This window comes from Neofelis nebulosa, chromosome 2 (assembly GCF_028018385.1).
Source record: "Neofelis nebulosa isolate mNeoNeb1 chromosome 2, mNeoNeb1.pri, whole genome shotgun sequence".
Classification (NCBI taxonomy): Eukaryota; Metazoa; Chordata; class Mammalia; order Carnivora; family Felidae; genus Neofelis; species Neofelis nebulosa.
Window position 1 is genome coordinate 45,519,124 of NC_080783.1, and position 15,714 is coordinate 45,534,837.

Sequence of the window (15,714 nt, forward strand, 5' to 3'; positions counted from 1 at the left end):
TATGTTTCCATTTATATGAAGTTCAAAAGCAGTTCCAAATGTGAGAACTTTCAGGGAAGGTGGAAATAAATATTCTATCTGGTGGTAGGGATGTGAATTATATGGTTGTACTCATTTATCAAAATTGTACTTCTAAGATTTTTGTACTTTAATGTATGTTAAATTGTACCTTAAAACTGTTAAGAATAATGATAATTAAATGGGGATGGAGTGTGGAGTGGCTGAAGATACGGACAAAATAAGAATGGCCAAATATTGATAATTATTGAAGTCTGGTAATGGATACATGAGCGTTCATGTACTCTTCTAATTACTTATATATGTTTGACCTAGTTTGTAATAAAAGTGAAAATTGACATCTTAGTGCTTCTGACGTGCAGCTAAGGCTGAGAACCCACTGATCTAAGTAGATTAGAGTAAGAGCAAGTTGTGTTATGTAAAGCTTGAGCCTGGCCACACTTTGTGAGCAATTAGAAAACAGTGTCCTAATACCATAGGTGGAATTAAATTTATCAAGTCTCTATTATTATCTCTAGTGCACTGAAGAGGAGATGGAGACCCATGGAAGCCAAGTGTCTGAACAATGCACATAACTATAGGACTAGGGCTAAAACTGAGAAAAGATACATCTTGCCTCGGTTTGTTCTGGAAATTACCCTGGTGGCTCTCTCTTCTCCCTTTTGGTGGCTTTGCAAAAACTTGGTTCAGCAGGAGCATGCTTGTTCAGTGAGCATAACAAGATCTTTCACTGACACCTGCTATGTTTCTAATAATTAATACTTTATTTGAGCTGCATATACCCCCTTTTCTTTAAGCATTCTTTCACCCAGGAAGCTCCCATTGATGAATAATCCACCTGAAGTTTATCTTGCACCCATACCACTTGACAGTGATACACGGGCAGGGTTTTTTACAGGATGAACGTAGCTCTGCCCAGTCCAGTTGCTCTGTTCTGTAGGATTATAAACACTCCTGGTATCTTGTGCAATCTGATGTTTTCTCCAGTTGTAAGTTTACTTTCTAATAAACCTTACTTTATGCTTATACCACCTATTTATAGGGCTGTTTTTCTGTTTCCCTTGAACAATGGTTGTTGACCATGAAGGTAAACATAGTACTCATTCCAGTGTTAATTATTTTGTTTTAATTAATTGTGGAATAGTTCAAATGGAAGTATCTGCTTTCCAGTTATGTCAAACTAGTAAGTGGTAGCTTTGGCTTCTCCTAGCCACCATAACCCCAGAACACTAGAGTCTAGTAACAGGTGGATCACCCAGAATTCCCACAACAATGGATATGCTAAGAAAGTAAAAACTAGAGGCGGGGGGATAACTTGAGGATATGTCAACATTTACAATATCCTGGATGCTGGAGCATTTTTGCTGGATTATGTTTTTTTTTTTTTTCTTTATCCTTTTTTTTTTTTCTCCAGATTGCATTCCTGATTTAGACTTTCAGAGCTACCTGAGACTAGTGTGAATGCACCAATAGTCTGGCTGGAAATATTTTTTTAAGATTGCAAATTTAAGTGATGTAATGTAGAAGAAAGAGAGTAGCCAAAAGCCAATAGATAAAAAAATTGAAGTTAAAAAGAGCATGGGCCAGAGAGTTTCATTGTTGTCAGTTGTAGACTTGGGTTACTTAAAATCAGTTCTGTTGAGGATGATTATAAAGTCTGGATAAACTATGAAAAAGAAAAGAATATCTCTATGAAGGCATTAGATAGCTACTAGTATTTCTAAGCCAAGATCTGAAAGAAGACGGAAACTAATAAAAATGAGCCCAGGATTTGATACTTTCACCTTCAAGGAAATTGTAGATCTCAAGAGCGAAACCAGTGGTTGAAATGCTGAGAAGCTGAGGGAAGCTTCTTTGAGTATTATGGAGGTAGAAGAATAAAAATTGGAGCTGAGGATTTGTCAAGGGGGTAGACTCCATTAAATAGGCTACCTTTTCAGGTGGGACCTTCAAAGGCTGCTTCCTAGAATAAGGGTAAATCAGAAATTTACTAGCCTTGAAGGCCAGGAACTGAAGGCCAGTTTCAAATCATATTGATCTCTAATTTGGATTAAAGCAAACTTCTCTTGGCCTTGATGCTTACCAAAAGCAAAAGTAGATTATCTGGAGGAAGATAACATCACCCAGATCTTCAGATTATATTTACAGTCTTAAAATCTGCAGCGTTTTTCATCCGATAAAAACCGAATCCACTCTTAGAGAAGTAAAATAAATGACCCAAACAAAGGATGATAGAAATATGCTCTCAGGAGGTCCAGGTGCTGATGTTCCCAGATTTTAAAATAACGATGATTAATAGTCAAGCGGAAGAATTTTGGCAGAAAACTGCCAACTGTAAAAAAGTCAAATAGAAATTCTAGAACTCTAAATATCTGAAATTAAGAACTTAATGGGCACCTTACTAGCATATTTGGTACAACTAAAGAGAGAATTAGCAATTTGGTATATGGAAAATAAGAAAATGTTCTGACAGAATCACAGAAACAAAAGAATAGAAAATGTAGAGAAGAATGTAAGAGACATGAGACAATGTGCAGAGGTCTGATATATGTGTAGTTGGAGTTCTGTAAAAAGAAAGAGAATGGGGCAGAAACAATATTTGAGGAGATAATAACTGAGAAATTTCCGAAACTTATTAAAGAAGTCAAGTGATATATTCAAGAAGTACTGTGTACTCTGAGCAGGATAAATATGGAAGGGAAAAAAAACATATCTAAACAAATCATAGTAAAACTGCTGAAAATCATAGCAAAAAATTAAATCAGACTAGGAGAGGTTTCATTGTCAAATGAGCACAATGTCTTACAGTTGACTTTTCAATAGAATAGAAACAATGGAAGACAGAAGATAGTATGATTATGATTTAATGCAAAGAAATGTGTAATATAATATATATCAGCCACAAAAATTCTATCCTATAAAATAATAACCTTCAAAGAGGAGGATGAAGTAAATATTTTTAGGTAAACAAAAACTGAAAGAACTTATCTTCAGAAGATCCGTACTAAAAGAAATAGTAATGAAGTACTTCACATAGAAGGAAAATATTTCTACCTGGAAGTGTCGAAAATGCAAAAAGGAATGAAAACCTGTGGAAAGAGTAAATACATGGATGCATCCAAGTGGTATTGATTGCATTAATCAATGACTATCCTGCTGGTTTTAAAATACGTAACAAAAAGAGCATAAAATTTGAGCAAGGGGAAATGGAATACAATTATTCTAAAGTCCTCACATTGTCTAAAAGTGGTATATATACTGTTAGAGTTAAAAGAATCAAGGATGCATGTTCTAGTTGTAGAGTAAACTTAAAATTTTTTAAAAAAAATGTTTGTTTATTTTTGTGAGAGGGAGAGAACGCAAGTGGAAGAGGAGGAGAGAGGAAGACACAGAATTAGAAGCAGGCCCCAGGCTCTGTGGTGTAGAGCCCAGCGTGGGGCTTGAACTCAAGAGTTGTGAGATCGTGACCTGAGCTGAAGTTGGACACTTAACCAACTGAGCCACCCAGGTGCCCTTGTACAGTAAACTTTAATATTAAAAAGAATGTTTAGCTAATAGAAAGGAGGAAATGAAATAATAAAAACTACATAATTAATTGAAAATAGTGCAGGAAAGAAAACAATGCTAATTTGGAAGATTGAACCCCAAAAGATCATTTATTTAACATGAAATGTAAAGAGATGAAATATAACAATTTCAAGGCAAATATTATAAGACTTGATACAAAAACAAATCCCAACTACACTCTGTTCTGATACTCACGGGTTGAATATAAGCACACAGAAAGGTTGAATGAAAAAGGATTATGGAAGATACATCATGGGAACAGCAACCAAAAGAAAGTTGGTATAGACTACAAAGCAAGAAACGTTGTAAAATGTTGTAAATGTAACATTGTAAACACATTGTAAATGTAAAAGGAGATATAGATAATAGGTGTCAATCTTTTAGAAAGATATAACTTAAAATTACATGTGTCTAATGAAATGCCTTCAAAATATAGAAAGCAAACATTGCTTTTACTAAATGTAAATATGGAAAAAACTATACCAAAGTGGGAGACTTATAACCTCTTTAAATAACTGCTAGTTTGAGCAGATGTAGAAGAATATTTGAATAATAACAAACATTATTTAATTTGAATAATAAAAAGAAAATGTGAATAATAAAAATTATGTAATATATAAATATTTAGCACACATATAAACTTGCACCCTGCAACTGCAGAATACTTAATATAAAATATTTCCCATGTGCTTGGCTACAAAGAGAGTCTCAACACATTTAATCAGACTGAACATCAGAATATGTTCAGTGAGCACAATTTAATTATTCTAGAAATCAATGACTAAATTTCAACTAGAAAATTACCAAATGTTTGGAAATTAATAAATACCATAGTCAATAAATCCCTGGGTTTAGAGAAGAATTGCCATAGAGATTAGAAAACCTTTCAAACTGAATGCTAATTAAAATATAACATATTAAAATTTGTGGAATGCAGCTTAAGTCCTGCTTAGAGGAGAATTCATGGTCTTCAATAAATTTATTATAGGATAAAGGCTAAAAATCAATAATTCATCTTAAAATCATTAAGTAGCAAATTAAACTCAAACTAAAAATAAAAGACATAATGAGGGTAAGAGCAGAAATTAAGGAAATAGAAAAAATAATGTAATAGAGCAAATTAAGAAGCCTAAATTTGATTTTTATAAAAGACCAATAAAATGGATAAAACTTCAATGTGATTAATCAAGGAAAAAAGAAAGAAGGCACAAATGTCCAATATTGAAATGAAAATGGGGGACATCACCACTGATCCACAGACACTAAAATGGTGGGAAGGAAATATTATAAGCCAAATTAGGCTAATACAGTAAAAAGCTTAGATAAACAAGTTACTTAAAAACTCAACCTAACAAAACTGACATGAATGAAAGAGAAAATATGAATCCTTCTAGATATTAAGTAGAATCAATGATTGAAAGCCTTCCAATGGGATTAAGCTTTACCTTTAAATTTCTAATACCAAGTAGAATGTCTGATATATACAGCCCACATAATAACTAGTTGACTGAATAAATAAGTCTCAAGTATTGAAATACTCCTACCATATTGCCAATATGTGTCTCCCCTGTTAAACTTTGATCTTGAATGGAACATGGTGTCTTAGCTGTCTTTGTACCCCCAGCATCCGGCACCAGTATTTGTAACTGATCAACAAAGTTTTGTTGAATAATTGAATTAAAAAGGAAGAGAACTACTAATGTTTAGTGTCTGTCTTCTAGACACCAGGATCTATGCTAGGAACATTTACATAATCATCTTATTCTCTCTTTTTTTTTTTTTTTTTTTTTACATTTTTATTTGAATTCCTTCCTGGGAATTTAAAGCAGGGGAAACAAAAGCAAAAATAAATTATTGAGACTTTGTCAAAATAAAAAGCTTCTGCACAGCAAAGGAAATAATCAACAAAACTAAAAGACAGCCTATGGAATGGGAGAAGATATTTGCAAATGATATATCTGATAAAGGGTTAGTATCCAAAATATATAAAAAATTTGTACAACTCAACACCCCAAAAAATGAATAATCCAACTAAAAAATGAGCAGAAGACATGAATGACATTTTTCCAAAGAAGACCTACAGATGGCCAACAGACACATGAAAAGATGCTCAACATCACTCACCATCAGGGAAATACAAATAAAAACTACAATGAGATATTACCTCACATCTGCCAGAATGGCTAAAATAAAAACGCAAGAAACAACAGGTGTTTGGTGAGGGTGTGGGGAAATGCGAACTCTCTTTCACTGGTGCAGCCACTCTAGAAAAACAGTATGGAAGTTCCTCAAAAAGTTGTCGTATTCTTAACAATACTTCAATGACAGGAATTTTTAGTCCTATGAGGGGAAATTGGGTAATTGACTTGCTTGTGCTCACGAGTGACAGAACCAGGACCTGAAGTATCTTTAAAGCCCATTTCTTTCCTCTATATCAGTGGTTTCCAAATTGCCTACATGTACCCTGGGGGTACTCAAGGAAAATATTTTAAGAAGGAACAAACTGGGAATGAAAGTTTGAGACAATAATTTGTCTGAGATCATACACTTCAGCTTTTCATCTAGCTCATTTATCATTAAGAAAATATCTATAAATTGCTTAAACTTTACGAAGTTTAGCAAAGCTAATATTGATACCTTGGGACCAATGGTAATAGAGTTTTCTAAATTCTGAATAAAAGGATCTTGGTTTCTACTCTCACTCAAATATTTTGATTCTGATCTAGTACTTTATATATATTCTCTGTAAATGGTGTATTCTAAATATCAACAAAACAAAAAACAAAGTAGATACCACTTCTCATGCAAAATTGTGAAATCAGCCAGTAGCTTCTTAAGTGTGGCTTTCTATGCTGTCTTTGCTCCAAATTTCATTTAGAAATGTGAACTATTGGGGCGCCTGGGTGGTGCAGTCGGTTAAGCGTCCGACTTCAGCCAGGTCACGATCTCACGGTCTGTGAAGTTCGAGCCCCGCGTCAGGCTCTGGGCTGATGGCTCAGAGCCTGGAGCCTGTTTCTGATTCTGTGTCTCCCTCTCTCTCTGTCCCTCCCCCGTTCATGCTCTGTCTCTCTCTGTCCCAAAAATAAATAAACGTTGAAAAAAAAAAAAATAGAAATGTGAACTATCAGCTATGTTTTCCTAAGATTGTTAACTAAAATAATGTAGTAGTGACAAAAAATTCCAAGTTGTATCTGGAATTTCTAAGGTAAAAAATAAAAGGAGAGCTTGTGGAGTTTATTGAAGTTCATTATTTTTTGTTTTGTTTTGGATTCCAAGTGTATGCATAGAGGTGGTTTTATAAAATGGAAAAGGAGAGATTAAAATTTGGCCTGTAAATTGTGATGTGACCTTGGTAGATGTTGCTTTCCAGCATATATCTACTCTATGGTTTTCTTTATAAATTTTGTTTCATTTATTTCATTAATTCATAATGTAAAAAATTATCCTTGTTCCAAGGATCATGATAAGTATGAAACCATTTTAAATGACATTAAAAAGTGTGCAATAAAGTATGACACAGAACTTTTCAAAATTGTAGGCACTTTTTGACAGTTTCTCAACTTTTAGTTAAATTATTCTTGGGGCGTCTGGGTGACTAAGTCAGTTAAACATCCAACTTTGGCTCAGGTCATGACCTCATGGTTCATGAGTTCGAGCCTGCCTTGTGCTCTGTGCAGACAGCTCAGAGCCTGGAGCCTGCTTCGGATTCTGCGTCTCCCTCTCTCTCTGCCCCTCCCCCACTCTCACTCTGTCTCTCTGTCTCTCTCTCAAAAATAAATAAATATTAAAAAATTATTTTTAATTATTCTTGTAGCATCATCTGGGAGTAATTTTATTGACTTAGAAATTCTTTTTAGAAGATTATGCTTGTAGTGATTCAGACATTTCTCTGGTATCTTTTTTTATCCAAAGAGCTTTGTGGAAGTTTTAATAATGATCATTGTACTCTTTTTTTTTTTTTTTAAACGTTTTTATTTTATTTTTGAGACAGAGAGAGACAGAGCATGAACAGGGGAGGGGCAGAGAGAGAGGGAGACACAGAATCTGAAACAGGCTCCAGGCTCCGAGCTGTCAGCACAGAGCCCGACGCGGGGCTCGAACTCACGGATCGTGAGATCATGACCTGTGCCGAAGTCGGCCACTTAACCGACTGAGCCACCCAGGCGCCCCAATGATCATTGTACTCTTAAGAAAATAACACAAATTCTGGAACTGCTAAAAACCATCTCATGGAAAGACAGACCTAAAATGAACAATTAAAATGTGTAAATCAAGACTAGTTATTATTCACTCTAGTTTAGAATATTTATTTTGCTTTGAGCAAAATGTGAATCTCTGGGACAGGGACAGTTTTTAATTAGGTAGAATTAGCCTTCAGTGAGCTTCACTTCATTTTATTGCACACCTTTTCCCTACTCCATCTTGCCTCTTATTCTTTGTGTCTTTATAAGCCTACAGAGATGAAAATATTTTATAAATCTCTGACTCTGTCATGTGAATAGTTTGCTGAATTAACCCATCTAGGTTATTTTCGGCTGTTCTAACAGAATACCATAAACTGTGTGGCTTAGACAACATTTATTTCTCAAAGTTCAAGAGGCTAAAGTCCTAGATCAGAGTGCCAACATGGTCAAATTCTTAGGGGAGGTTCCTCTTCCTGTTTGCAGATGGTCGTTCTCTCATTGTATCTTCACATGGCAGAGACCAGAGAGAGGAACCAAGCTGTTTTGTGTCTCTTCTTATTAGGGAACTAATCCCATTATGAGGGCTCCACCCTTTGACCTAATTACTTCCCAGTGGCTCCATCTCCGAATACCATCACAAAGGCAAATAGGATTTTCAACATATGAAGTTTGGAAGGGACACAAATATTCAGTCTATAGCATAACTCTTCCAAGAATGTTCATATTTTAAAAGGGAACCTTTGCATGAAGAATTGTAAAGGGATACTTTTTTTTTTTCCAGAATCTTCCTGATATTCCTTAGTCATATCATGTCTTACTCTCGCACAGCACATTACCTACTCTAACTAGGTTAAGGTCAGTCTTATCCGGGAACAACTTAACTTTTCTGCTGGAGGGGTAGATCTTTGAAAAGAAACCACAATAATAACTAGTACGTAATTGTAGAGGGTTGGTTGCCACGGTAACTTGTAATTAGGCGGTGTGCCAGAGGAAAGGCCTGATTTAGGCTGATTAATATAGTTGAGCAGAGGAAAATGTCTATGAAGGATGATAAAGGATAAAAATGGTTGAGAAGGTGTGAAAATTAAATGGACAGTATGTCTTTAAGGCATTAACAGCAGAAAGGCAGTTGGGAGCTAGTGTTGTGTGAAGGCCCTGCATGCCTTGAAAAGCCAGACGTTAATATGTCTTGCCACTGTAACTGAGAAACACTGAGAGGATTTTGGCATAAAGGAAAGGCTCTTTAAAGTTCACTTCTTTTGGCATTCTAGGAATAGCAGAGCAAAGAGAAACTGCAAGAAAGGAGGGATAAAAAGTAGTTATTGAAAAATCTAGTTATCACTTTATAACTGTTTTTTGTTGATTAGCAAAGAGTTTGTATCACTGTTGTCTAGGAGAATCCAACTTTAAATCTCTCTGTTACAAACAGCATTCCTCATATCATGAACCCATCCCATCAACCGTCATACATTATACAGATAGTGCTTTGACAATGACTCACATTCTAAGAGAAGAAATTAGTCTTGTAAAATATAAGTAGAGATGTTAGTTAGATTGTAGAAAGATAGGTTTCTCTAGTTTTAACAAGCATTTGGGCTGATGGTAATAATAAAAAATGAATTAACAGGAATGTGTCAAAACTCTTAAAATATGAAAATTTCTAGCTACTATAAAATGAGACATGGTCTAGTCCCATTAGTTATTAGTTTTATTTTATAGTTAATTTCTTTTTAAAGTGTTGAACTGAAGAATAAATATAGAAGTTACCAGGCCTAAGCCTGGACACGTGTAGTATCTTTAGACATACGGAATGAAGTCACAGCTGGAACCAAGCTTCTTTTTGCATTTTTTCTGTAAAAAGGATTTGGCGATTTTAAAAAAGTCAGAAAGAGGGAAGACTATGAATTCCAGGGGCACACATAGAATGTTAAATTGGCTCTGCTAATTTAAGAAGCAAATTGGCAATGAGTTTATTTTAATCTACTCTTACAGTAAAGTTTTTCATTTGTCAGAATTCTGTGCAGTAATCAGGAGTAATAAGATATGACTCAGGGGGCAAACTGGATGTAACTAGTATACAGATTTTTCCTTTTACAGATAGATGTGGCATCTCTTTGATTAATTCTCCTTGTCTGGTGACAGTACTGTCAGAGTAGCTACTTAAGCTGCTCAGGTGATTGGATAATTCATCACTAAACTAAATCCAAAGAGAAGATGCTGAACAACGCTTCCCAGCAAGGTTAGAAAATAGGTGGTCCTTCAAAGGATGGCCTACATCTTGGGCCATGTGGTGAGCGTGATTGCTGAGCCCATGACTCCTAGGACAACTGCAGTGAATTCTTATTCTGTCTTACCCCTTCCTCCTTCCACTCTGCTGCAAGGCTGAGTCCAAGCTGTTTATAATATGGGAGTGATTGATGGAGGCAAGCCATTTCTACTGGTAATAGGTAGAATGATTTGCTTCTTTAAGTCAGGGGATGTGGAAGCACATTTTTCCTATAAAGTCAGATGAAGATGGAAGGCATATTCTTTACTGCTAGAGGTAGGGAAATGTAAAGTCTGATTTTGTTTTAAGAATGAGGGAAAAGTGACATAATCATTTGATATGAATGTGAAAGTTTGGGACAATTAGGAGCACAGGAGACATAACTGCTCTTGTAGAGGATAAGGTCAAAGTCAGTATGACATTTTTGAGGAAGTATTTCTTGATGTTGAACACATACTCCCAGTTGTTCTGGTTGAATCCAAGTCCTATCAACAAAGTGTAAAGATATCTGTTCTTAGGTTCTTAGCCGCATTGGCGGCTTTTGATATCCCATAGTTTTCCTTTCCAGATTTATGTGGAATTTTGAGTTGTTGAATTAAGTTCAGTGTCTAAAATTTCAAAATACTTTATAACTGGATGCATACAAGTAAAAAATAGTTCTATACATTTCAATATTAAATTTGCTCAAATTCCACATGTGAGTGAAATCATATGGCACTTGTCTTTCTCTGACTGACTTATTTCGCTTAGCACATTATTTTATTTTTAAAATAGTGAGAATAAAGGAGTATTATCATGTATTAACATGGCAAAGAGATATTTTAATAAAGGATAAACTAATATCTCAGCTAAACATTAATAACTTACATAGAATAGTTCCTACTGGGAACACTATTTCAATATGATGTCATACTGAGATGCATAATTGATATAAGGAAAACATATCCATTTAAATCACAAGAACTAGTGGCTAATTAGCAACAACATCAATGGCAACAAATTAAACAATTTAGCATGTAGAATGAACTATTGTGATCCAAATCTTTTTTCAAGCAAGTTTTAATATTCTTCCTTTTATATTCCAGAAATAAGACACTTAATGAATATACCTAAAAAGGCTTTATAAATTCATCTTTTCAGAACTAACAACTCTGTTCTTTATACTAATGGAGGAAATCAGGTGGATGCTCTCTGAGAAGAGTATATGTAATATAGCAGATAATTAGTTCCTATTCCTAAAAAGGAATGGAGAGTAAATTACACTTTGTACATCACCTGCTCTGAGTCACTATCTTGCTATTTTGTTCATATTATCATGTTGTTTACCCTAGTTCTGTTTTTTGTGTCTACAATCAGCCTTTGCCTAAGGAACTAGCAAATTAATTTATTTTATTTACTAGGAGCAATGGGTTCTCATTTTAAGTTTGCCAGCAGTAGGTGGAACCATAGCCATAAGTAAGAGATGTTCTCCACAATTCTTGCTTCCATATAGCCCAGGAGCCTATGCAGCTCCAATACTAAACTGAATTCCCTATGTCTGTTAGCTGTTGTTCATAGAACAAAGGGTAGGGGGTATCCTATCCTGTTGAGGTAACAGGATTGATTTCTAATCTAAATCTCAATACCATCTCAGAAGATCTAGCCAAATTCGAGTTTCAGAGCATTTGTTACTTTCAAAGGAGTGTTATTGCTTTGGATACCTTTCAAAAATAAGTAATTTTTAAAAGTCTTTGAAAACAACAACCACTAATTTCCCTAATGACTTTCCTTTTAAGCCAACTTTAATAACTTTGCATTTAAACTAAACAAAACTGATGACCTAAAGGAAAACTTTATTATTTTAAGAAACTAGCTCCAATTATTATAGCAGGAATCTTATCCCAAGGTGACAATTTCAGAGAATGAAAATAGTTCAATTTTAATGAATTCCAAAAATAAATTACTCATGCCTTGCTAATTTGGTATAAGTGGCTCAATTTGCTAAGTAAATCAGGGAAATGGCTTCTAAGTACTGACTACCTATTCTTACCTTTGATGTTTAATTTTCTTGTATTTGGTTACATTGTAAAGTGAAGGCTGCAGTTGGGAACTCATTATTAAGATCATTAAACAACCTGGAACATAGGTGAGCATTGCCCATACTATGTGTTCTTTATGATATCTGAGAGCAGGGCAGCCACTGTGTTTATATAGCTTCTTATCCCAACATTTTATTCCTGGCTTATCTCTGTGTGTAGCCCTTACTCTATAACCATTTTCCTCCCTCCCTCCCTCCCAACCCCACTGGCCATGCCTGGTTAGGTGGGCATCAGCAGTCAGATTTGATTTGATTCACATTAATTCTAACTTGGTCTGTTCCATTCTTTTGGGGCCTTTTTCTGCATAGGATGTGTGAGCAGTCAAGTTTACCTTTATTCTTTGATCCTGAAGAAATTTTACTAACCTTTGGTAGTTTCAATCGTTATGGCTTTATTTCTTAAAAATAAATATTTTATTTATTAGGCCTGTTTTTGTCCTTGCAAACATTTTTGGCGATTCTTGAGTCATGCCACATAGATATGTTCTGGTGTGACCATGCCTATCTTGTTTCAAAGGTCTGAATCATCTGGGTATATGCGGTTCTGATGTGTGCTGGTGAGCTCCTGGGCTTGGGGTGAGTCTAGAGTTACACAGAATCATCCTTTGGGGACCTATTTTATAATCTGCTTTATTTAGGCAATGTTATAGCCTGGACTTACCAGATTTGGGGCAGGCCCTACAGATCCAGGAGGTTTATTAGAATTTGCGTCTGTTCCAGGGCTCAGTCATCTTGTTCATTAGAATGATAGACCAGTGTGCCTCCATTGACTAATGTGTTTTTCCAATTCAAAATACTTCATAATGTTTCCACGTTTTATGAAATTTACTAAAGGACAAAATGCCTTGTTAGGATCTTACTGCTTGATGCCATAATGTCTTCCTTCCAGTCTCTGGATATATTTAGATTTACTATAACTCATTAATACTAGCAGGTCATTAGAAGTTAAGATTTCTCATTGTAGTGATACTTAGTTTGGATTGGAATAGCATTTGTTTTCATCAGTGATCCAGTTATTAATTATGATATGGTGTATGGTTGAGGTGTAGGGATTAGGAGCTCTAGATGATTGTATTTTCTTCTTCTGAAAATATAACAGGAATAAGCAATAATGTCATAGCCCCTTTACAAATTTCAAACAGATCATATGTATAGTTGTAAAGCCAAATTGCATTTTTCCAATTTAAAATTTATAGAGTGATTCTACACTAAAGATTGGACTGACAGTTTGGATTTGAGCATTATAGACACTAGAGCAGATAAATTCTCTGAGGAACAAGGTAAAAAGGTCTTGGAAAAAATTTCTGGAATCTTTATCATTTGTCCATAAAAAGAAGTTTTTGTTTAGTATAATGAATAAAATGTGTCCCCATATTTGTGTCTTCGTATTTCTCTCTGAATCTTACTTCTTCAAAGTAATTTATTAAAAATTCCTAAAATAATGTAGTACTATCATAGAAACATAGAATTTTAGAACCAGAAGATATCTGATTTACAATATTTAATCATAGTTACTCAAGATAGCCTGAGATAGGATGTTAGGAATTGTTCAGTGGTTTTTCCATTAGCATTTCGTGGAATCAGAGGAATTGCCTAAAGCACTGGGGATGATCTTAGGCTGTGCTGGTTAGTATCAGTACCTATAACATAGAAGGGACTTAGAAAATATTTGCAGAATGAATGAATGAGAGAATGAATGAATGGGAGAGAGGAAATATACTGGATGGACTGAGTATACTGGATGGATTCTGTGCTCAGCATTACTATCACTTAATGTTATGAAAATAAAAGGAGCATAATACCCTTTTAGTTTGTGAATGCAGTAAGCTCTTAGTTCCTAATTTTATTTTCCTTCTCCTTTCATCCTATTTGCCTACAGTTTATTTTTTACACATGATATTTTAAAAACATAAATTGTATGCTACCCTATTTCTGCTTTAAAATCTAATGACTTCCCATTGAATTTAGTACAGAAATCCAACCATTCATCATGACCTACAAGTACATGCTTGCCTATGTATCCATTGTCATCCCCCATAGATCTTTTTCTCTCACACTGCATACCAGTCACATTGGCCCTGTTTCTGTTCATAGCAAGCTTCCAACTCAGGACTGTTGTACCAACTGTTCTCTGGACCTGGAAGGCAGATATGCACATACCTGGCTTCTTCCCATTGTTTAGTTCTCATCAAAGGTCACCTCCTTAAAGATGCCTTCCTTGACCACCCCACCACACTTCCATTATGCTCCCTCTAGCACTCCCTGCCAGGCCACTCTTTATTTGTATATAACAATAATGGCTTCATGATACTGTCTTCCAGGGCAGTCATCTTTAATGCTGTGTCTCAGTGTCTAGAACAGAAACTGGCACAAGTTGAATGAGTAAATGCTGAATTTTTTAAATGCTCTACCAGAAAGAGTCAGGAATGAGCTTTGAAGATCAATCCTGTACCTTGTCTGAGCTCCCTCAGTGCTCTGTGTATACATGTGTAAATGCTGTATTACTTCCTAGCTCTTTACCAGCCCATCTTATTCACCAATTGTAATCCCTTAGTGGGGAGGGCTCTCTAACATCTCACAGTGCTGGACATATCAGGGGATTTCAGTTATTTGGAGAAAAGATGTTTAAACTTATTAAGCACCTATTTGGCAACATAGAATGAAAACAGATGTTACTTTGGGGTAATATTTATTTAAGGATTAAGGACACAGACTCAGAAAAACTCATATAACCTTGGGAGGTAGTTAATGTGGTAGAGAATGCTGGTTGCTTGCCTTCCAGATCCCTTCTCTATCTCTGCTTCTACTATAAGAACTCTGTTTTTATTTTAGACAACCATGGGTCTAGCAGAAAGATTCCATTTTCTCGCCTTTCTTGTAGCTAGGGGCGGAAAATGATATACCAATAGATGATGTTAGGTGGAGCTTTGGAAAGCTCTTATTCCCCTGTTGGCTTGAAATATTTGGTTACAATATTTTATAATTTCTCCCACTAAGGAGTAGATTCTATTTCCCTATCCTTTGAATATGGGATGGCCTTGTGATTTTCTTTGGTTAATAGAAGGCACATACTTGATAAATTATTAAGAGAATAGGTTTGAGAGCATAATTGAAAGCTTTGGAGGAATTAGGAATTCTTAACCTTTTAAGTCCATTTGTTATATTAGGGTTAGCCCAGGCTCTTTAGGTATAATGTATTTCTTGTCATTACTGCTTAGTGAAGAAATCCCTAATTCCTCTAAGGGGTAATAGACTTGGGTCAGAGAGAAGAGGGGGATGAAGTTCAAGACATAAGAGGAGAGCTAACCTCCTTTTTGGCATGAGGATTGGTGGACAGAAGTGATAGCCAAGAGGCAGAATATGGAACCAATGAAATATGTGTTCTGTTTTTCCCTCTCTTGGCTTTAGCCTGGGTTGAAGGGATGTTTGGGAAGTTGATGGGATGTCAGTGTCATATGGCTCTTTCTTACTACCCTAACTGGGACTCAAGGAGAGGATTGGGGGTTGGGGGAAAGACCCTAGCCAATGTGGGGAAGGGAGGGGTTTGGACACTAACATGAGAGATAGGTGAGGTGACCTCATGGCAGGGGTTGAGAAAAGGC